We start from the raw sequence: 24,208 nt of genomic DNA, 5'->3' as shown, positions 1-24,208 counted from the left end.
TTCCTCTTTTCCTTTATTTCTTTCTCTTGCCTGATTGCCCTAGCCAGAACTTCCAACACTATGTTGAATAGGAGTGGTAAGAGAGGGCATCCTTGTCTTGTGCTGGTTTTCAAAGAGAATTCTTCCAGGTTTTGCCCATTCAGTATGATATTGGCTATGGTTTTGTCATAAATAGCTCTTATTATTTTGAGATATGTTCCATCAATACCTGGTTTTATACGAAATTTAAAGTAGTTTTTTCTAGTTCTGTGAAGAAAGTCATTGGTAACTTGATGGGGATGGCATTGAATCTATAAATTACTTTGGGAAGTATGGCCATTTTCACAATGTTGATTCTTCCTATCCATGAGCCTGGAATGTTTTTCCATTTGTTTGTGTCCTCTGTTATTTCCTTGAGCAGTGGTTTCTAGTTTTCCTCAAAGAGGTCCTTTACATCCCTTGTAAGTTGTATTCCTAGGTATTTTATTTTCTTTGTAGCACTTGTGAATGAGAGTTCACTCATGATTTGGCTCTTTGTTTGTCTATTATTGGTGTATAGAAATGCTTGTGATTTTTGCATATTGATTTTGTATCCCAAGACTTTGCCGAAGCTGTTTATCAGCTTAAGGAGTTTTTGGGCTGAGATGACGGGGTTTTCTAAATATACAATCATGTCATCTGCAAACAGGGACAATTTGACTTCCTCTTCCTATTTGAATACCCTTTATTTCTTTCTCTTGCCTGATTGCTCTGGCCAGAACTTCCAATACTATGTTGAATAGGAGTGCTAAGAGAGGGCATCCTTGTCTTTTGCTGGTTTTCAAAGGGAATGCTTCAGCTTTTGCCCATTCAGTATGATATTGGCTGTGGGTTTGTCATAAATAGGTTTTACTATTTTGAGATATGTTCCATTGATACCTAGTTTATTGAGAGTTTTTAGCATGAAGGGCTGTTGAATTTTATCAAAGGCTTTTTCTGCATCTATTGAGATAATGATGTGGTTTTTGTCATTGGTTCTGTTTATGTGATGGATTACATTTATTGATTTGTGTATGTTGAACCAGCCTTGTGTCCCAGGGATGAAGCCAACTTGATTCTGGTGGATAAGTTTTTCGATGTGCTGCTGGATTTGGTTTGCCAGTATTTTATTGAGGACTTTTGCATCAGTGTTAATCAGGAATATTGGCCTGGAATTCTGTTTTTTTGTTGTGTCTGCCGGGTTTTGGAACCATGATAATATTGGCCTCATAAAATGAGTTAGGGAGGATTCCCTCTTTTTTTATTGTTTGGAATAGTTTTAGAAGGAATGGTACCAGCTCTCTTTGTATCTCTGGTTCGGCTGTGAATCTGTCCAGCCCTGGACTGTTTTTTTGGTTGGTAGGCTATTAATTGCTGCCTCAATTTCAGAATTTGTTATTGGTCTATTCAGGGATTCGACTTCTTCCTGATTTAGTCTTGGGAGGGTGTATGTATCCAGAAATTTATCCATTTCTTCTAGATTTTCTAGTTTATTTGTGTAGAGGTGTTTATAGTATTCTCTGATGGTAGTTTGTATTTCTGTGGGGTCAGTGGTGATATCCCTTTTATCATTTGTTATTGTGTCTATTTGATTCTTCTCTCTTTTCTTCTTTATTTGTCTGGCTAGTGGTTTATCTTTTTGTTAATCTTTTCAAAATTCAGCTCCTGGGTTGCAATGAATATCTTTATATGTATATCCTTGTATGCTTGTACAATTATTTCTTTGAATTGAAATTGCTGAGTCTAAAAATGTGTGTTTGACACTTTGATGTATTTTGACAAATCTTCTTCCAGAAAAGTTGGACTATTTATTAAAAATTAGTAATTTGTTACTTTTATGGAATGTCTTGATATTTATTCATACTAAATATTTATTTTGCATTGTTTCTGGTTAAAAACTGGTTTACATATGGAAAAGTAAGATTAGGTAAATGAGGGGTAAGTGATGATGGAGAAAGACATTTTTCAATCTATATATTTTGACATAATTTTAACTAGACAATAAAACTATGTATGTTGAGTATGTGTGGAGTAACTATGTATTATTTGAGTAATAAAAACAAATAAAAACCGTTTGAGATCAGAATATAGACTACGTCTTGAACTTTTAACAACATATTTTAACAGTTTGATTAATAGCTTTTTGACCTGAATAGCATACAAGCACATCTGCCAAAAGTTAAACGCAAAGACCAGACTTGGCAATTGTAGTGAAGTGCAGTGAAGTGCAGCTGGTTTGTCTTATCTGACATACAAACATTTAAGTACCATAAATTTTACCCACAGACTTCACAATCTCTGCTAGCTGAAATATTCTCCCAAGTAGAGACTCAACTCTCTCTCTCTTTCATGTTCTTCTTTCCCACAGAAAAAAGTTTGCTCTATGTCCTTTTTATCTTCATGAAACAAACTTCTGTGGTTCTGTTTAAGCCGGGATATTTATGGGGAGAGTGACCATATAATGTGTTGTCCAAATAAACACACTTTTGAGAGTAAGAAAGATACTAAAATAATGATGCTGAGATTACAAGGGTGAGCTAGAACCATGTCATGCAAAGTTAATTAAATAATCACCCTACTTAAAAGGCTTTTCAACTACTGTGATTTTAGGGGTTAGTCTTTAAAAAAAAAATCAGTATTAAATGATGACTAGCTACTTTAAGAGTCAGAAAGAATATATTATCTATAATTTGGGCCCCGAACAAGTTTGTCAGGCACTTGGAAAGACAGGATTAGTGGTAATAAGAGACAATATGGGAAGCATCAAGAAGGCCAAACTCAACAACTAATACCGAATATTGCTTTGTAGATGCCTTACAAATCTTTCACATACTTAATCTATTTTTCTTCATAATGCTCAAGTGAAATCACATATTTTTATCTTCACTTTAGAGTTGAGGCTGAAAAAAAGTGTTAGCACTTTCCCAAAGCTACCAAGTTAATAAGAAATCTGACACAAAACCAAAAACTTTAACTTAACGCTATGTTAATCTTCAGTATCTGCCACCTATATAGGTGGTATAACTATTTGGAGAAGTGCCTCTTTGAAATCAGGGGGTATCCAATGTTAATCTAATATTTTAAACGGTAACTGGAGTAAGAACAGAGCATAGAGGTAAATTTGGAGGTTGAGACTAAGGAAGTCAAGAACATACGACAAGTTCAGAAGTACAGGGCATATAAGAGGTCAACAAGAAGGCATATAGTTACATGTCCAGATACACAAATCACTAAGCCCTGGGGAAGAGAAGAAAGGCCACTCCCAGCAAAGGTGATAATATGGGCAAACATATGGTTGAATTGTTGATCATTTCATACGAGTGGCACTGAGAAAGCATGTGGGAGTATATTATAACAGAGAAATCAGATACTGAGGTCTGTATAAAACTGTATTTGAGGAAAATGTGTTAAGGCTATGAAATAAGAATAAAAACTGAGGAGGACTAGAGTAATAGCTGTGCCAATAAGGAGAAATTTTTTTTTTAAAGAGCAAAACAATTATCTAGTGATGATGAGAGGAATGAGAGTATTAGAAAAAAAGACCTCCAGATATGTATGCCTGAAAGAGTGCTGGTACATGACAGAATGTGGAGGTGTATTGGGAAAGTCAGCTTGTAATTCAGGTAAAAGAAGTATATTCGTTTTGTAGGACTGCCATAACAAAATACCACAGACTGGGTGGTTTAAAACAACAGAAATGTATTTTCTTATGGTTCTGAAGGCCAGAAGTTCAACAAGGTGTTTGCAAGTTTGGTTTCTTTTACAGCCTCTCTTGTTAGCTTACAGATGGCTGTCTTCTCTCTTGTCTTCACATAGTCTTCCACCTGTGTGTGTCTGTGCCCTAATATCCTCTCCGCATGAAGACAATCAGCCATAGGACCTCATTTTACCTTTACCTTAATTACCTCTTTAAAGACCCTATCTTCAAACACAGTCACATTCTGAGGTACTGGGGGTTAGGAATTCAATATATGAATTTGGTAGAGGGAGCAGGGAGACACAATTCAACTCATAACAGGGAGAGACTAAGAGAGGGACTGTTTCAGTATTAGCCTTTTGGAATTAGCAATGAAAGTAGGTTACTGGGTAGAACCATTTAGGAAGCAGTCAGAGATACCCAACAGAGTTTACATACTAAAAGATCTTAGCTGAAGCTGTGAGACTCCATGACACCTCCAAAAGAAAAAGCGTAGAGAATTAATAAATTCAAAGGAGTAAATATTTGTTTAGCATCGAATAGTAAGGTGCTATGATCAGTACTGTGAAATACATAAGAAGGGAGAAGACACTCTCAAGAAATATACAATATAATAAGAAATATACACAGACACAACTGTGCAAATGACAGAGGATGAAAACAGCCCCCAAAGAGGACAGATGAGTGCCAAGAGGTCACATTGGATGGTGAAAAGGAACAGGCAGAGGGGCTAGGACTGAGCCTGAGGGATAATTTGTTTCTCTCATTAATGATGACCTTTTCCAGCACATGATATTTTCCTTGGACAATCTGGGAGGACCAAGTGATTCAACCCAGGACTTTAGAATTGAGCACAAATCATTTAGTACTGGCTTTAAGCAATGTCAGTAAATGCTGGATCAATGAGACTTAGGGTTAAAACTGGTGACGATCACAAGGAAACTCAGTTGTATGGCTTTTCTTAATAAACATAAGGAGAAACAACTGCAGATCACTTATCACTATCTTAGTGAGCGAGAATTCATCTGGAAGTAGTACACACCAGCTGCTCCCACATGCAGGCTAAGCTGTGGGGTCCTGAAAGTCCCATCTGCCCAGAAGCACCTCTCTGTGTAGCATGCTACTTTTGTCCAGAATTCCCACCCTCCAGGGTAATGCACTGTGACTCCAGGAGGCTCTTATTCAAGTACAATTGGGTTTCAGGTTGGGAATGTCTATGAACTCGTAGTACTACGGGGTCAGTTTTCCAGTTTAGTTAGTGGTCATTTTAGAGTATCAGTGAAAATATGATAGAGGTAAATATATTTCGACACTGTGATGGGAAAGATAGAAAGTATGTTGTTAGATGCTGTTGAGGATGTGGAGAAACAGGAACTCTGCATACACTGTTGGTGGGAACGTAAACTAGTACAGCCACTACAGAGTGGAAACAGTAAGGAGTTTCCTCAAAAAACCAAAAACTAAAAACAGAACATGATCCAGCAATTCCACTACTGGGTATATATCCAAAAGAAAGGAAATAAATGTATCGAAGAGGTATCTGCACTCCTGTGTTTATTGCAGCACTATTCACAATAGCCAGGGTATGGAATCAACCAAAGTACTCATCAATGGATGAATAGATAAAAGAAAACTGGTACACATTGAATGTTATTCCGTCATAGAAAAGAATGAAATCTTGTCATTTGCAGCAACTGCAACATTTATATTTGGAACTGGAGGCCGTGATGTTAAGTGAAATAAGCCAAGCACAGAAAGACAAATATTGCATGTTCTCATTCATATGCAAGAGCTAAAAAAGTAGATCTCATGAACATAGAGTAGACTGGTGGTTAGGAGAGGCCAGGAGGGATGGGGAAAGAGGGAGATAAAGGGAAAAAATAATATAAATGTATTTAATAACACTGAAATGTCCACCCAAAAATGGTAAAGGTGGTAAATTATATATGGATATTTTACCTCAATAAAATTTTTTTTTTTTAAAAAAAGAAAGTACAGGCTGGGCGTGGTGGCTCACGCCTGTAATCCCAGCACTTTGGGAGGCCGAGGTGGGCAGATCATGAGGTCAGGAGTTCGAGATCAGCCAACCAATATGGTGAAACCTCATTTCTACTAAAACTACAAAAATTAGCCAGGCGTGGTGGTGCATGCCTGTAATTCCAGCTACTCAGGAGGCTGAGGCAGGAGAATCGCTTGAACCTGGGAGGCAGAGGTTTCAGTGAGCCGAGACCATGTCATTGCACTCCAGCCTGGATGACAGAGTGAGACTCCACCTCAGAAAAAACAAGAAAGAAAGTACATGTTTAACATTCTGGGAAGCTGGGGGAAGGACCTGCAGGAACTCTGCATTGTCTTTGTACCTCTTCTGTTAGTCTAAAATTAGTTCAAAATTAAAAATTAAAAAAAAAAAAAAAGAATACAAAGTATGGAAATGCCCAGGAAAGAATACTAATGAAAAAAGCAATTGTAAAGTTATATAAAGAAAGTGACCACAAACATATAAAAAGATATATACCAAACATACCAAAATTAGCAGTGGTTACCTCTGTGTGGAGAAATTAAAGGTGATATATTTTCTCTTTATGCCTTTCTGTCACCTCCAAATTTTCTTCAGTGAGAATTTTTTAGTTTTATAGAAGAAAAAAATGAAAACAAAAACCATTTGAAAGTGCTCACTGCCTTCCTCAAGCTCCCTCAGTATCCCTAAGTACTGTTGAGGGTATCCAGATTTCTTAGCGTGGCAGACAAGGTGCCTCATGATATCTGGGTCTGTTTCCCTCTTCAGCCTCATCTCTTGTCCTCTTCCCTTCTCATTATTATGAGCTACTTACAGACCCCAAACTTACCCCATGGTAAATCTTCCCCTTGTTAAGGACTATCCCTCAAGACTCAGCCACAGCCTCATTCAGTGGGACTTCCCTGCCTCCTCTCTACCCCACGCTACCATAGTACCATATTTTGGCTGCCTTTTGCATTTATCACACATTGATCTGTCTCACCCACTTGTCTGTGATCCCATTGAGCACAGGGTCTCTGCATTACTATCCAGGCTCTGGAGCCTGGCACAGAGCTAGCACACAGTAGAACCTCCACCACTTTTTGAATGAGACTAATTTCATTCACTATATTCATTGTTTCTCCTGCAGCGCTGCCATCACCGCCTTCCCCTAACATCCCTAGATGCAAAGAGAAACTTGCCACAATCTAGTCATATAGTTCTCCGAAAAAGAGGGTGACTGGAGCCTGCCTGAGGTAGATGGTTCCAGCAGTCATGAGTTCCTGGAAATTCTCCCAAGGACACTGCATTTACTGATCCACACAATGTTTCTCTGAAAAAAGCTGACAGAAGCTTCTCTAGTAGTTCCTGAAGCTGGTGCCCTGCAACGTAAAAGCAAACTACTCCACACAAGAATTGAAAAGGGTGTGAAGCAGAAATTTCCTTTTCCTCCCAGACTTAGAGAATGCACTTTCCATAAGTTAAAAAAAGAAAAAAGCAGTAAAGTAAGCTGTAAGATTTTCCAGCTCTAATGTGTGGTTTCCCTCACATAAAACTTTCATAAGCTCAAGTCCTTCCCTAAGACAAGACTTGGAAACATGATTTTGGAAGCCAAACTTCTAGTGCCATGCCCACAACGAATTGGGTTGAGGGTTTCACAGACCGTAATTTCACCCCTTTGGGGAGGAGAATGAACACTCTAAGCAGTCGCAATCTACTGCCTTCAATGGGCGCTTCAGAGACTGTACCCCTAGTATCTATCACAGGGTCATCAAATAAGCATAACATAATATTTGAATGAATAAGCAGTCTTTTTTTTCTTATTTGTTTCATTGTTTCGGTATAATTCTCACGTAGGAAAAAACTGCTCCACAGATTTCCAGAGTAATGTTGACGGGAAAGATCTCCTAGTCTATATCTTTTTTTCTCCCTAGTCTGTAGCTTTGTTCATAAAAACCAGACTCTCTTTACCTCCCCAACTGCTGGACACGCTTTCCTCCTTCATGGATCCTTTCCTGGCTGAAGCCACTCCCTCATCCATAACTCCTTTCTTCTCTACTGTACTCTTCATGCCTTGGAAAACATGAAGAAGAAAAAAAAATACACACATTGTGTCCGGATTGTGTATTGTATTGTGTCTCTCAGAATGTCACAGATATTTTGGTGTTTTTGTCAATAAGACATTTTGGGACATAGCTCTTGTTAAAACATTAAAGTTGCAAATTCGATTATAAGAATTGTATTTATAAAATAATTTTCAATAGAATAGTGTATTATTTAAAATAATAAAATGGAGGCAATGGAATGAATTTCTAATAGCAACGGACTGGTAGTAGGAGGACACATGGGAGGGAAGAGAGATGGTTTTGGATAACAGGCTTCCTAGTGCCCCAGAGCATAAGGCTACCTTTAGGTATATGCTCCAAAGGTAGAATTTTTTTTTTTTTAACAGTCTCGCTCTGTCGCCCAGGCTGGAGTGCAGCGGTGCAATCTCAGTTCACTACAGTCTCCACCTCCCAGGTTCAAGCGATTCTCCTGCCTCAGCCTCCCGAGTAGCTGGGATTACAGGCACCCGCTACCACACCCGGCTAATTTTTGTGTTTTTAGTACAGACAGGGTTTCACTATGTTGGCCAGAATGGTCTCAGACTCTTGACTTGAAGTGATCTGCCCATCTCCAGCCTCCCAAAGTGCTGGGATTACAGGCATGAGCCACCGAGCCCAGCCCAAACACAGCATCTTTTTTGTTGTTGTTGTTTGTTTGTTTGTTTTTCTGAGATGGAGTCTCGCTCTGTCACCCAGGCTGGAGTGCAGTGGCGTGATCTCAGCTCACTGCAAGCTCCACCTCCTCCCAGGTTCACGCCACTCTCCTACCTCAGCCTCCCGAGCAGCTGGGAATACAGGTGCCCCCCACCACACCAGGCTAATTTTTGTTATTTTTTTTTTAGTAGAGACAGGGTTTCACTGTGTTAGCCAGAATGGTCTTGATCTCCTGACCTTGTGATCCGCCCTCCTCGGCCTCCCAAAGTGCTGGGATTACAGGTGTGAGCCACCGCGCCTGGCCAGAATCTTTAATCTATGCTAATGAACTGACACTGATTCTGAATTCACATCTTGGTTCTCTGAAATCAACTCATTTTCCAAGCAGAAGCAGGCTCCAACACTCCCTACCACCCCACGGCTTCTGCTGTGTTCCCAAGATACTCTGCTTGCCTCCAACACATTTAACTTTAAATGTGTAACTGCATGTAAGACTTTTCCCACTGAATTGTAAGTTTCTTGAAGACAGGGACTCATTCCATCTCCCCAGCATCCAGCATTGTTTGACATACATGAAGTGTTCAATATATATTTGTAGAGTAAATAAATCTCTGTCCTTCCCTGAATGCCTAGCTGGGAAGTTCAGACAAACAGGCTGGATACAGAATTTGCCTGCCAGACACCTAAACTCATGAGGGCAGATTTTGGGCTGATTTGTTCATTGCTGTGTCCTAGAACAGTGCAGAGCACAGAGAGTTAATAAGTATACGTTGAATGAATGGATGGACCTGCCCCTTTTGAAAGGATACCTTCCCATCCCATATCATCTGATTTTCCCAGCAAACACAGTCTCTGACCTCAGGAATGCCTCTCAGCGTTCCCTCTTCTTGTACTGAGTCTCTCTGATGGTAACTTCTTGCCCAAAACCACACACCCACTGAAACTCACGGGCCTGCTAGTTCCTATTCTTTGTCCTTCCAAGTTGATCTTCTCCTTCTTCCTCTTCTCCTCTTCTTCTTCCTCCTCTCCTTTTTCTTCTTCTCCCCCATGTTTCTTTGACGTATTTGAGACATGTAAGAAAAAAAAAAATCTTACATTTCATATGTCATTATATCTTTTTTTATTTTTATTTTTTGAGACAGGATCTCACTTGGTCACCCAGGCTGGAGTGAAGTGGCGCAACCCTGGCTCACGGCAGCCTCAACCTCCTGGGCTCAAGCCATTCTCCCTTCTGAGTCCCCCGAATAGCTGGGACTACATGCATGCACCACCACGCCCAGCTAATTTTTTTGTATTTTTTTTTTTTTTTTTAGAGATGGGTTTCACCATGTTGCTCAGGCTGGTCTCAAACTTCTGAGCTCAAGCAATCTACCCGTTTTGGCCTCCCAAATATATCATTACATCTTAATGATCACTTCTTCATCTACCATTCAGCTTACAAATTAAGATAGTACCATTAAAATTGAAGCTCCTATATATGTCTTTCCACCAATGTTTTTCCCTTCCTGAAAGTAACCACCACCTTTTCTTTTTGATTATTATATATGTATTTACATACATATGTATGCATGTGTGTGTGTATATATATGTATATGGTATTGTTTTATAGTTTTTAACTTTGTTTTTGGTTTATTTTATTTTATTTTATTTGAGACAGAGTGGCACTCTGTTGCCCAGGCTGGAGTACAGTGGCATGATCTCAGCTCACTGCAACCCTCTGCATCCCAGCTTCACACGATTCTCATGCCACAGCCTCCCAAGTAGCTGGGATTACAGATGTGAGCCACCACACCCAGCTAATTTTTGTGTTTTCAGTAGAGACAGGGTTTCACCATGTTGGCCAGGCTGGTCTTGAACTCCCGACCTCAGCTGATCCACCCACCTTGGCCTCCCAAAGTGCTGGGATTACAGGTGTGAGCCACTGCTCCTGGCCCAGTTTTTAACTTTTTATTAATTGTATAATATTCTAGCATGCTACTGCTACTTGCTTATTTTCTTTCTTTGTTCAGTTCTATACTTTAGAGATTATCCATGTGGAAACATGGAGCTCCAGTTCCTTCCTTGTTACTGCTATACAATATTTCACTATATAAAATATGACAGCTGATTAATTCATTTTGCTACTAATTGATGTATAGGTAGTTTTGCATTTTTGCTATTATGAACACCATTGCTACGGACGTTTTTGTTACCCTTTTGGTGGGAGTGAAGGGGTTCTAGTTGGCTCACTGGGAAAAAGTCCAATTCTATTTTTTCCATGAGGACTCCAACAGAGCCAGCACTCTCCAGCCACTGTAGGCCCAAGAACTCAATGGCTCAGGAGATGTCAGCTGTGTTGGGCTGGCAATGAAAGTGGAGAGAAATGCATTTAAGTTGCTTCTTTCCAGAAATTCTGTCCAAAGTCTTGACTTAAAGATGACACGAAATTGTCCTGTTATGTTTCTCCAGCAGCCTGGCAGTCCTAGTGTAAGGCTGAAGAAAGCAAATATTTGGATTCATTCAGTAGTAACTGTCCCGTAATAACATAATCTACTTTTTTTGTTTGTTTTTTTGAAACAGAGTCTCACTCTGTTGCCCAGGCTGGAGTGCAATGGCACGATTTTGGCTCACTGCAACCTCCGCCTCCTGGGTTCAAGTGATGCTCGTGCCTCAGCCTCCTGAGTAGCTGGGATTACAGATTAGCTCCACCATGCCTCGCTAAGTTGTTTTGTATTTTTAGTAGAGACAGGATATCACTCCTGGCCTCATTTGATTCACCCACCTTGGCCTTCAGGCCTGAACCACCGTACCCAGCCACATAGTCTACTTTTAACTCTACTCTTGCTTGCTTAACTTGAAAATTGGTATTTCATCTGCTTGCATTTTTTTGCACTGTTTTTGACAGAATTTTGGATCTACATCTTATCCATTCTGAGATGATACTGAAAGACATCACATGTATAAATGTGTGGGGAGGGGCCGGGCACGGTGGCTCACGCCTGTAATCTCAGTACTTTGGGAGATCAAGGCAGGTGGATCACGAGATCAGGAGATGGAGACCGTCCTGGCTAACATGGTGAAACTCCGTCTCTACTAAAAATACAAAAAAAAAAATTAGCCGGGTGTTGCAGCACGGGCCTGTAGTCCCAGCTATTCGGGAGGCTGAGGCAGGGGAATCACTTGAACTCAGGAGGTGGAGATTGCAGTGAGCTGAGATCACGCCACTGCACTCCAGCCTGGGCAACAGAGGAAGACTCTGACTCAAAATAAATAAATAAATAAATAAATAAATGTTGGGGGGGGAATTGCCATATTTATATATTTTATATATATATTATATAAATCCTTGTGTTGCCTCAGAACCTAGTGCATCAGAGTTCTTTTTAAAGCGCAATTTAAAAAAATATTGAATGTAATCTATTTTTCTACCAAGAATGTTAACCTTGGCTCTGAGGTAGCATTTTTTTTCACCTTTTATGCGTATTTTGACATCATGTGATATTTTAAAAGCCATATTAGTCCTCTCAATATATGAAGTCTTTACATCTTGAAGCTCAAGTTATAGAATATTTTCTGTGTTTTTGGCTCTAACATGTAATATTCTTACATACTGCAGGTTACAAAATGTTATACAGTAAAGTAATTGGAGCACCACCTAGTGGGCATTCTGGCTACATTTCTGACTTGAAGGGAACAAAACGTGGTTTCTTGGTAACAAAACGTGGTTTCTTGCGACCAAGGAGGAATGTGACCAGGAAGACATGTCCCCTCCCTTCCGCTGGAGACTGAAGTAACAACTACGTAACTCATAGACCCTTCCAGCCACCCAATACTTTAGGAATGTGCTTCGAGCTCTTCTAAATCCATCTCACTTGAACTACAAAGCCAGAAACAACAGCCATTATTCCTTTAAAGCCCACAAAATGCTGAGTAGATTAAAAGGATTGTTTCTGCTCCCATATGCTCAACGCCCATGGCTCAATAACCTTACTTTTACAAGAACCCAGCAACAATGATTTCATTTTGAATGAATCCATGATCTTCTGTGCAACATAGTTAAATGTAACCAGGCCAGGACGGTGGCTCACCCTTGCAATCCCAGCACTTTGGGAGGCCAAGGTGGGAGGGTCATTTGAGGCCGGGTGTTCAAGACTGGCATGTGCCACCATGCTTAGCTAATTTTAAAATTTTTGTAGAGATGGGGTCTCACAATGTTGCCCAAGCTGGTCTTTAACTCCTGACCTCAAGTGATCCTCCCACCTCCAACTCCCAAAGTGCTGGGATTACGGGTGTGAGACACCATGCCATGCATGTCAACCATTCTTATTTATTCTGCTTTTTATTTTCCTGGCTTCTCTTCAGCACTCTCGACCATTCTTTATAGCAATGCTCCCCAAATTTTTTCATGCGGTATTGCTCGTAGAAAGTGATAATATTAGTATAGTGCTGGACTAAATGGATGAGGTTGCTCAAAGGTTTTATGCAGTCTCTCAAAGAGATGCCACTGGGATTGAGCTTACTTGCCCAGGACAGTAACCTGCTTCTCAATGTATCCTTTAATGGTGTCCTCTTTTGCCAGTCTTACTTGCCCACTCCCTGATCATGCCTCCTGGGATCACCTCTCAAGTGAACTACTTGCACCCAAATTCTTGCCCCACCACAGTAAATAATGAATACCCCAAAAATGGCGAAATGACAATAAAAGTAATATCCAAGTAAAGTGAAACTTTGTGCCTCAAGCTTTGCTCTAAAACATGTATCAACCTCTTAGGTAAAGCAATGCATTGATTAATTAATGAAGGCAGTTACTTAAATTCTGTGCTTCACTTTGCATGTGGAGGCACTGTATGCATTTTAAGAACATTTTTAGACTTATATCAAGACATTTGTCTTTCATATGTAAAGAACTAAGCTACAAAAGTTTTAATGACTTCCCAAGTCACATCTTTAACAGTAAAAGTCAAAATAGTTAAAATTCATTGAGCATTCACTGTATGCCAGATTCTGTGTGAAGTGTTTTTCACCATCCCACTAATCATCGTAACTTTATATTATTTTGGATGTTAAGATACCCACTCCACAAATGAGGAAACTGAGCTAAAAGAGATTGGTTCCAAATTGGCACTGATCAAAAATTAAAGAGAAAGCTTTGAACTAGTAAGTAGAGAGAAGCTGTGGCAATATAGACTATCTTTAGTTAGTCTATAGATAACTAAATGTCTACAAAGTGTTATTCTAATAAAGTCTACATATACACTCAAAGTGAAGTAGAAGATCAGGACAGGTAATCAGATAATTCAAATGCAGCAAATTACTCTTTTTCATAGCAATTCATGAAGAACATATTTTGCTGAATTATCCACATGGTTAAATGAAATCTGCGCTATATATTATATGTTTTACTAACCTCAAACTTGGTCTTAAACAAATCGTCACTTTGGTCAGCCATATAAGCAACTGTGGCTGCAAAAAAATTGTCGAGCTGATTATTTGATTAGGTAAAATTGAAAACTCTGGTATTTTTAGAGTTGACATTAACATTTCAGTAAAATGAGTTCTTCATTCTTGACTCTGTAGGCCGTCTGGGTTTGTTTCCTAGAGACAGAGATGATATTTGCACCCAAAATCTAAATACAGAGAAACAATCTTGAGCAAATGGCCAAGTTTTCACGTTGAGATGCTTAAACACATGAAGCTGCCCACATGAAACTTCTGTCGTCTTCCATAAAGACTTGGTTTCTTCGTTTTATTTATGTTGACTCACGTTGCAGCTACTTTATATTTAGAGTAAAATGGAAATTCTTCTGTATTCTACACAAAGCGAAGCAAATTGCAGTTTTCCTTTTGTTTCTGGGTGTCTTATTTGTTCAGGCTCTTTATAAACAGCCCTGAGCTTGGAAATTAGTTAGGTTTTGCTGTTTTTTCATTCTCCTTTTCTTATAGTTTCAAAATCAAATTGTCTGACTTTATTCTACTTTCACAAGAGTAGGCAAGAAGCCCATTTCCTGCTAATGATGAGGTGACCGTATTTTGACAGTACATTAAAGAATAGTTGGATGACATACTGGCAGAGGAAAGTCAATTGAGGAAAAAAGTGTACTCAGATTTGGGAAATGAGTCAGTGTCTAGGAACCAACTGCATTTAACACACAAAATTTGCTCCAAATGAGCAAATTGAAAATCCTTTAAGAGAAGCTGCATAATAAATATTTCTAGAGTTGTCAGGCATGGAATTCTTTATAAAAAAAATTCTGTTTAATTGCAGTGACATCAATTTCTGGGCTATCTCTAGGATAAATTGATAGAGTACTTAAACTAAAACACATAAATGAAATCACTAAATGCATTCAGAACTGTTCCCTAGAATTGTCAAAGTCTACCTGCCTAAGTGTGTTCAGTAAGTGGTTGAGCGTCTACCGTAAACGAAAGTGTATGGAAAAATAACCCAAACCTTTGGAGGAACAAAATTAAAATGGCACATATCAACATGGCAAGCTAGCAACAGATGCACCAGAGAGACTTTATATTAAAGAGCTGACTTGAAAAAGATATTCAAGAAATCAATATTTCTCCACTTCTTCAGCTTAATAATTAAAGTCATACTGTCCCTTCTCCTCCCCAAATAAAACGTAAGAGTTGAATGAAAGAGGCTGACACAGACAACCTGATGGCCTTGAAAATGCTGCATAATGGCCTGGGCATTTGCCCACATGGTTCAGTAAAAAGGTCAAGTGATGTCTTCACGAGAGATTAAGCTGCTTCCCCATGGACATCCAGGTCAAAAGCAATCAGGTCTATTAACAATCTAATTGTTACTAATGATAACATTCATAAACATTTTATAGCACTGTACGGCTTACAAATTGCTTTCACATACATTAATCACATGACTCTCATAACAATCCTATCAAGTAGGTAGAACATGTATTACTATTACTATTTTACCGAAGACACCACAATCCAATTTTCTAGATATCCCAGTTTTCTCTCCTCCACCCATTACTGAGTCTCAGTCTCCAAACTGTACATCCTCAAAAGTTTTTGACACCTTTAATCCCAGCACTTTGGGAGGCCGAGGTGGGCGGATCACAAGGTCAAGAGATTGGAACTATCCTGGCCAACATGGTGAAACCCCATCTCTACTAAAAAATACAAAAATTAACTGGGTGTGGTGGGGCACACCTGTAGTCCCAGCTACTTGGGAGGCTGAGGCAGGAGAATCGCTTGAACCCGGGAGGCAGAGGTTGCAGTGAGCCAAGATCGTGCCACTGCACTCCAGCCTGGCGACAGAGTGAGAAAAAAAAAAAAAAGTGTTTGACTTTTACAAGCCTAAATCACCCCTCATCACAGAGGCTGCAACTGTTTACCAGTTTATACAAGATAAAATGATGGGGCTGACTCTGTCGTTATATTCTGTGAAATAATGGGTTGAGTATTTAAAGTGATGATGAGCACTCCAGGAACAATGAAAAGGAGAAGAAAAATCAGTGTGATAAATCAGGAGGCCAAAATAAATGCACATCACTCCCCTGATGACAACTGGTTATTAAGCAAGAAAGCTATCACAAAAATGAAATTCATGGCTTGGTGTCATTATAAATACACACTAAAGAAGGCTTCAGGTACTGCACCACCCAACACTGCAGAAAACACTAAAATACTTCCATAGCAACTATCACTAAGGACATCATTAGGATGCTGAAAATGTAAAAGAGGAAAAAAGAGCCAATAAATGGGGACAAGCAAGATTATTTCCCTGGTAGAATGAAGCCCATTGTTCACTCTCAAAAGACATAAATATTTAACCACCCAAGGCAAGCTATAATCAGCTATTTCAGTTAGCCAAACCCATCTTCCTGATATATAGTGTTTCCAAAAAATAAAGGAACTCACAAATGCATGTACCAGGCTGGTGGCAGCATTCTCTAGTCTAAAAGATTAGTCGTGAGTCAGGAGGGGAGGGTGTAAGCCTCAGCCCGGTCACTTAGTACCTATCAAACCTATTATGGGACATGTAGGTATTGTCAGGGACACAAAAGTAAATGAGAAATAGATTCTGTCCTTGGGCTGTTCAGTGTTATAGGGGGAGATAGATGTGATAGATGTCAAAAGAGAAATAAGATTGTTGCTATTCAATTTTAGAATCTTATTGCAGGGTGTTATGGGTGGAATTGCACCCCCCAAGAAGGTATGTTGAAATCCCAACTCTCAGGACCCCAGAATGTGACCTTATTTGGAAATAGGGCCTTTGCAGATATAATCAAGTTAAATGAGGTTACTAGAGTGGGCCTTAATCCACTATGACTGATGGCCTCATAAGAGAAGAGAATGCCACGTGGAAACAAAGACACACAGGGAGAAGATGACTGTGCAACAACAGAGGCAGAGATTGGAGTGAAACAGCTGTAAGCCAGGGAACACCAAGGATTGCCGAGAGCCACCAGAAGCTGGGAAGGGGCAAGGAAGGACTCTCTCTACAGCCTTCAGAGAGAGGATGGCTCTACCAATGTCTTGATTTCAAACTTCCAGCCTCCAGAACTGTGAGAGAATAAATTTTCGTTGTTCTTGGTATATTATAACCATAGCCCTAAGAAGCGAATACAGAGGCAAAGAGTAATCTCATCCTACTGGGATTAGGGCCAGGTTTCTGGTAAGAGATGACATATAAATTGAACTTTGAAGAACTTATACCATCTAAATGGTAGGAAATGTGGTTTCCTATTTACGTGATGATTCTCATCATCTGTTGAGAATCCACCATGTGCCAGGTATTGCACTAGGAGTCATTCATACATAAACGGATTGGACTCTGGCTTATATACAGAAGTCATCTAGACCTCACCTCCCTCCTTGACCCTCCCCCTTCTATCCCACAGTGGTTGATATGTATAAAATGTTTAGTTTAGTAAATAGAAGAGGAAGATTGGTTTGGGGGCTGGGAGAGCTGTGAAGGGAAGAGGGGAAAAGGGTGAAGCAGAGGGCAAAGCATCTATTCCCTTTCTGACCTCCTTCTAGAAAGATGGTGGAAGCAGTTTCCAGAACCTCTATGAGTTGTTTTGTTTACATGTGAAATCAGCTGAGGAAATAGTCAAAGAGACTCTCAGAGGCTCTAGGCACGAGCCCAGCATATTTGGGGCTGAGCCAGGGAAGGACATTCTCCTCTCTGCACCACAGAGGCCAAATGGAGGCTTCCCAAGGACAAGACTCTTTGGGAACACTAAGAGGCAACACCCTTGGCATGGGCTATGTTCTCATGATGGACAGTGACCCTGGAAAAGTTTCAGCCTTGGCAAAGCCTCAGCAAGTGGCCCTGCAAGCAGAAGCTGGACATGTGGGAGCTGGGGCAGAAGCAAAATAACAAGGCAGAAGACCATGGCAACTGCAAAAGAAAGACTAGTGAGCAGGGGAACTTCTTCGGAAACTTCTAGAAATAACTGGAAATACTTTGAAGGGGGTTCATTTCTTTCAGTCAAGTAGGAAGGGGATTTATGCCATAAATATTGGTATGTGAAAAAAAGACAACTGGCAGATGAGGCCCGGAACACATGGGTCAGGCACAGATTTCTAATATATCCAACTGAAATTCATCATTATCCCCTTTCCACTTTACCAGCAAGAAAACTGAAGCTCGGGAGGTTAAATAACTTTCCCAGCCAGTAACTCTGTAAGTGACTGAATCGGAAATAAAACCATGTCTGTCTGCCAGTAAAGCCAGTACTCTTTCTACTATACCACACTGTTGATCTGGGCAACAGTAGGGAAAATTTGACACTTGCAAGGAGCTTGGAAAAGAACACAGTAGGTCAGGGTACTAGCCAGGGTCCTGGCAGAAAACAGAACTCTAGCCAAATTATTCAAATGAAGGGACTTTAACAAAGATACTACTGACATAGCTGGGGGCAGGATTAAGGGAATTAGCAAGGGATGTTGAGACACCCAGAGACCAGCAACAGAAGGAAACCACTCCTAGAGAGACCTAGTGAGAGCTGGTGAGACCTACAGCCACAGAAGACAGGCCACCAGCAGGATCTATAATGGTGGAGGGAGCCTGCCAGAGAGTTGGCTCCAAAGCAGAGAGGGAGTGGGGAAAAATAACACAACCTTTCCTTTTATCTCCCAGTCTCCTGCTGCCACCACCATTGGCTGCGCCCCCACCTGGAAACCAGCTATCAAGGGAGCCTGGGACAATAGGTGGCAGGAATCAGAGACTCCTGGAAATAGAAGAGGAGGAGGACATTGCCATGGGGAGCAGAGAAGTTGAGGCCATGTGCTAGGCTTGTCCTCTTTTGCTCTTAGATTTATTCTCTGTCCCCACTCTACCCTGTTCGTATCACAGAGAATTACTTTTTCCTTGTTCCTTTGCCCTCTGGTTTCTGGGTCAGTTCAGCCATTGGATGACCCTGAAGAGAGAGCAGAAAGGAAGAAGCTGGGTATTTCTCCCCACTTCTCTCAGCTTCAAGTATTGTCTCTGGCAGCAGCCATCTCTTCTATGGACCCAGCTCTTGCTCCAAGAGTTTCTGTGGTTCCAGCTTCTCCCTGGTGGCCTGGCTCCTTTTGTCCCTTAAGCTTTAGGCAGTGGTAGTAGCTTTCTGCTCTTGATAATCTCAAGGATACCTTACTCTCCCACTTTAGGCTTCTTACCTTTGTCATCTCCTGGTATTAAATATCTTCTTTAAAATATCGAGAATATTTAGAATCCTGACTGATAGAGGAAACTCTCACATGGGAGAGCCTCAACCTTCCCAGAAAAGCATGAGGGGAATGAATATAAACATGACTTGCATATCATAAATATGGAAAAACTTCCATTGAATGCTGTGTGCCTATTCCCTCCTCTCACTGGGGCCACCAGTCCCTCAACCACCAGTGTTCTGGTCCACTTTTTAGCCTGGCTTGCCCTTCATATCCCTGGAAATCGTGAACAATCATATCAGCAATATTCTATTAGAATTCTTGATTTTCCTGCTGACTTGTCCTTCTGCTATAGGTATTCTGTCAGTCCCTATCCTTAAGTACAATAAATTATCTATTTTCTCTCTTCCTGCTTTTTTTACTGGACAAAGGAACACTACCTGGCCAAAATTTCTTCTCCTGGGATGTTTGTCTGCCCTGTTACTTACATCCATTGTGCCCATTTCTAACAACCATGCACCCATGGCTTTACCCAGAGTCCCTGGAATCTTTTCAGATTCATGTAAACTTAAAATTTATGCAAAGGAAATCCACTAAGGATTGGAGACCAAAAAACAAATGTATGACATCATGCTATAATTTCATACACAGAGAATTATTTTAAAAATGGAATGGGTTCATAAAAATGAAATAAATTGCTGATATGTAAAACCCATCATAGAAAAATCAGTATGTTATTAAAACGGTTATTCGTAAAATAATTCACCACATTTTTCACTTTAGAATACCAAACCCCCACCATGCATTTGGAATTTAATTCAATTTACAAAGTTTCCATTTGCCCACAACTCTTCAGGACCACATGCCTTTTCCAACTCAAATATATTTCAAGGTCCAATATCAATGGTTTAGATATATATTAAGACATGTCAGACAGAGATTCTGTCTGCTCCACTATATGCTTTTGTTTTTGGAGCTGGGATGCAGTTTAATCTACTTGTTAAACACAAAGATGTGGTAGATTGCATTATTGGCTCTGATTCTTTCCTATACTGTATCTGTGCCCTTCACCATTGACTTTGGAGTCCCTCTCATGTTGAAGGCTAGATTTCATGGAGTAGTTTTTGAGGAATGCTCTTGGAAACAGCCATTTTAAGGGAGTGAGGGAAGCAAGATTGACGCAGAGAAAAATGGGACTAATTTAGTTGCAATCCAGGCCTCACCCAATCCTATGCGAAGCTCTGATGCTAGGATAGCCCTTCAGAGATGTCTTGAATTGAGGTAAGGGGTCAGACCTCATACTCATATCTGACTAGTCTTTGGATATGGCTTGACCATGGGGGCACCCTTGGGCAAAGCAGCGCCCTTCAGCTGAGGACAATTCCTGGTGGGCAGTGGGATGGGGACTCCAGGGTGAGGGTGGAGGTGAGAGGATGGGAGTCAGTGGACTTGGTGAGCCATCATCAGCAAGCAATATTCCTAGCAGCTGATAAAGTAAGTGCCTTGGTTCTGGAAAGGGACTAGGAAGTGCACCTCAGCATCTACTACATTCCACAAAGGTGAAGTATATCTCAGTTGGGCACAGTGGTGCACACTTGTAGTCCCAGCAATGCAGGATGATCCCTTGAGCTCAGGCATTTGAGTACAACCTAGTCAACAGTCAGATCCTTATCTCTTAAAAAAAAATGAGGTGTGTCTCTTTGCTCGTTGACGTTAGGCTCAGCCTTGTAACTTGCCTTGACAAACAGGATGAGGCAGAAATTAGTGCACCAGTTCCAAGCCTAGGCCTTGAGAGACCTTGCATATTTCCAATTTTCTTCTTACACATGTCCAGGGTAACCTACTGGTCCCAGGAGGAAGATGAGAGGCATATAGAGCAGAGCTACCCCAGCCACCTAGCCTAGCCCAGCTTAAATCAGCCAACCCCAAGATGACTCATAGATCCTACTGGTCTTGTGTGATGTGGTTTGTTATGCATTGATAGCAAGTCAATACAATAGGCCCAGACTCAAAAGTAAGGTCTGTTCCAGTGCCATGTACTTCTGGCTTGTGACCTACTTGTGACCTTCAACAATTTTCCCAACCTTTCTTCTAAACCTCAGATTTATCCTCGATACAGAAATAATCATGTCTGCTTTATGATGTTGCTATAATATAGCCATGTGTTTACCATGGTACATGGCAACTTAGAAGCACTGAATTACTGTAAGTTATGGTCAATATTTATATTACATTTTATTTCTAGGTGCAAAAATCCTGTAACTAGAAGATATTGCTGGCAAAGGGAAACAGCAAAACATAGGTCAGTCTCCATTGCTTTCCCATCCTTGAGGCTGCTGCTATCCTGCTCTCTGCCCTCCAAGAGTCTAAGGTCTGGGAGTGGAGGAGATGGTAGAGTTGAGTCTAGCAACTATATGGTAAATTGGAGTATCAGCCCTCTGAGTTCTAGGACTATTGAGCCAAAGATAATATCAGATGGAAGAGGGGAAAAAGAACAGGGGATAGATACCCTTAGTCTTACTCTGGCCTTTTTCTGTGGGTTCTAGGCTCTTGGGCTTTCTTAACTTTGCATAAGATGGTGTCCTAACAGGTCAAGAATGGCCTGCAGTGGAGGGGTGAGTGGGTTGAGTTGGGGGCTGGGGGGCCCTCACTGTGCAACCACTTCAAACATTACTGTAGGTGGAGAATTTTCACTTACTGAAACTCTACTGCCAAGTTTTGGCAGGGTGCTTGGCTTTTGTTCTCTTCCTTTTAAAGCTGACAAGGAAAAACAAAGTGCAGAAATAGTGTTAACCAAATAAAGAGACACTATGCCTTTTTTTTTAAACCTCATTTGCGTCAGAAAATCCATTCCCAGATGAGGCATAACTAGACAAGACTGCACATATCCTACATCTTACAAGAGAAAGTTTTATGGGCAGCCCTCATATTTTACGGGTTCAAGCCATGGTTCTAAAGGAGTTGAGACTGAAAATCTTCACGTCTCTATCTCCAAAATCTTAATGGTAGCACTCTACTCCCAATTGTTACGTTATTTCATTTTAAACATGGGTGGAACTCACAGTCGAATGTCTTGTTTCTTCACTTCCCAAATTCCTAAAACAGCTACTCTTTGTTTTTAATGGTGCTGGGGGAAAAAAAAAAAAAGAGAGAGAGAGAGAGAGAGGAGAAAAAGGAAAACAGTACATTCCTGAAACATTACAAAAGACCAGCAGATGAGAATCAAATGCAGCATACTGGAGAGAATCCTGGGGAAGGACTAAGGCAGGGCTGCTCAAACTTGTGCTCTGAGACAACTTAACAAAAGAGGAGGACAAAATAATAACCCTTGGGATATCTAGAAATATAAATGAAAATGAAAATAGCTAACATTAGGGAGCATTCACTATGAATCACCCACTGTTCCAACATTTAACATATACTTGTCATTTAATTCTCATGATAACTCTATGAGGCAGATGATATTATTCCCATTTTACAGATGAGAAACTGAGACACAAAAAGGTTAAGCAACTTGCGCCAGGGCACACAGTTAGAAAAGAGAGGAGCTAGGTTTCAGTCTTGCCCCAAAGCCTATGGTTTCAACCACAGGTTGCCATGAGTAGTTTACCACCAGTTCAAAATTCCATTAAAGTTGTGCCTTAAAAATGCCTACAGTCCAGGTGTAATGGCTCATGCCTGTAATCCCAGTACTTTGGGAGGCCGAGGCGGGTGGATCACCTGAGGTCGAGAGTTCGAGACCAGCCTGACCAACATGGAGAAACCCTGTCTCTACTAAAAATACAAAATTAGTCGGGTGTGGTGGTGGGTGCCTGTAATCCCAGCTATTCAGGAGCCTGAGGCAGGAGAATCGCTTGAACCCAGGAGGTGGAGGTTGCGGTGAGCCGAAATTGCGCCATTGCCCTCCAGCCTGGGCGACAAGAGCAAGATTCCGTCTCAAAAAAAAAAAAAATGCCTACAGATATTTTATTCTGTTCCATAGTACTTTCTTTTTTCTTTTAAGATAAAAAATACTTCTTTCAAAGATTTTCATCTACATTTTTCAGTGTCCTGCTTTCACTTTCTCTTCAAGTAAATCTTCAAGGAGAACTCTTGCTTCAAGAAGGTACACCAGTTGTTTCTTGTGTGCCCAGATTGAGAAGCACTGGCCCAGGGTGACTAGCTGGCCCAAGAAAAACAAAAATACCTATGTTATATCTGTCAGAATTAATCCGGCCAATTAACCAAATAGATAAGAAAGATTAAGTCCCCCCCCGGCCCCGCAATGTCAAGGCAACTGAAACTAAAGGGTTGTGGCTAAAATGGAATTGAACAAAATAGGTTAATTGGGTAATTTAGCAGTAGGTAGGAGACTAGACTAGCACACCAGTTAGACAGATGAAATTCACCATGGCTACACTCAAAAATAAGCATAAGCCTTGAAAATAAGGCAGAGCATCTGATGAGCAGGATATTTTTAGTTTGGACTAAGATGTAAGAACGTGTCTGTGTGTGTGTGTGTGTGTGTGTGTGTGTGTGTGTGTGTGTAAGAGAAAGAGAGAAAGAAAACTTGGAGAAGAAACAAAAGTCTGCTTTTGTTAGAAAAAATAATGCAATCTAATGGAGAAAAAGCACAGAATTTAGGGCCAATTAAATCATAAGTTAGAATATTATATCTAATTCTATATAATAATGTGACTTGAGTTATTTTATCAAGTCTAAGACACCGTAAATGATAACATTCATACAAATTTCAACGATTTAAAGTATTTTTAAATTTGATCTTATAATGGAAGAAATACAATAACTATTGCCAATTGCAAAATGAAGATAATGCATAATATAGCCCTGCAGGGTGATGGTGAGGGGTAAATGAGGTAGCATATGCCTGACATATGGTAGGGCCTCAGGAAATACAAGTATTATTATTTCTATCACCTTTGGCCAAAAACAAGTTAATTGTCTTTTTCCCCCAAATAATATTTTATTTTTGCTGTTTTGCTACACAATTTTACATTACAAAAGGTGCAGGTACTTACCTCATCACAACCATAATCAGTATGCTGATGGATAAAACAAGACAGTATTTATCCTTCCAAGATTTTTCTATGCTTGTACATCTAATGTGTGTGTGTGTGTGTGTCTAAATTGCTTTTAAAAATTTGTTTG

General features: G+C 40.3%; 1 protein-coding gene and 1 long non-coding RNA gene across 2 annotated transcripts in view; one reads left to right on the top strand and one right to left on the bottom strand.

The window, feature by feature from the left end:
• PRIM2 (primase, DNA, polypeptide 2 (58kDa)) overlaps window positions 1-24,208 on the bottom strand; it is a 400,616-nt gene that overhangs the window by 344,650 nt on the left and 31,758 nt on the right. The window lies entirely within an intron of this gene.
• On the top strand, window positions 16,925-19,815 carry LOC105555250. The gene is made up of 3 exons (XR_001008443.1): window positions 16,925-16,968; window positions 17,603-17,824; window positions 18,549-19,815. It is a non-coding gene; the product is annotated as an uncharacterized LOC105555250 (long non-coding RNA).

The sequence above is a fragment of the Mandrillus leucophaeus genome, unplaced genomic scaffold (genome assembly GCF_000951045.1).
Source record: "Mandrillus leucophaeus isolate KB7577 unplaced genomic scaffold, Mleu.le_1.0 Scaffold676, whole genome shotgun sequence".
NCBI lineage: Eukaryota > Metazoa > Chordata > Mammalia > Primates > Cercopithecidae > Mandrillus > Mandrillus leucophaeus.
The sequence above is the reverse complement of the archived record's forward strand: the minus strand, read 5'-3'. Positions and strand labels throughout refer to the sequence as shown.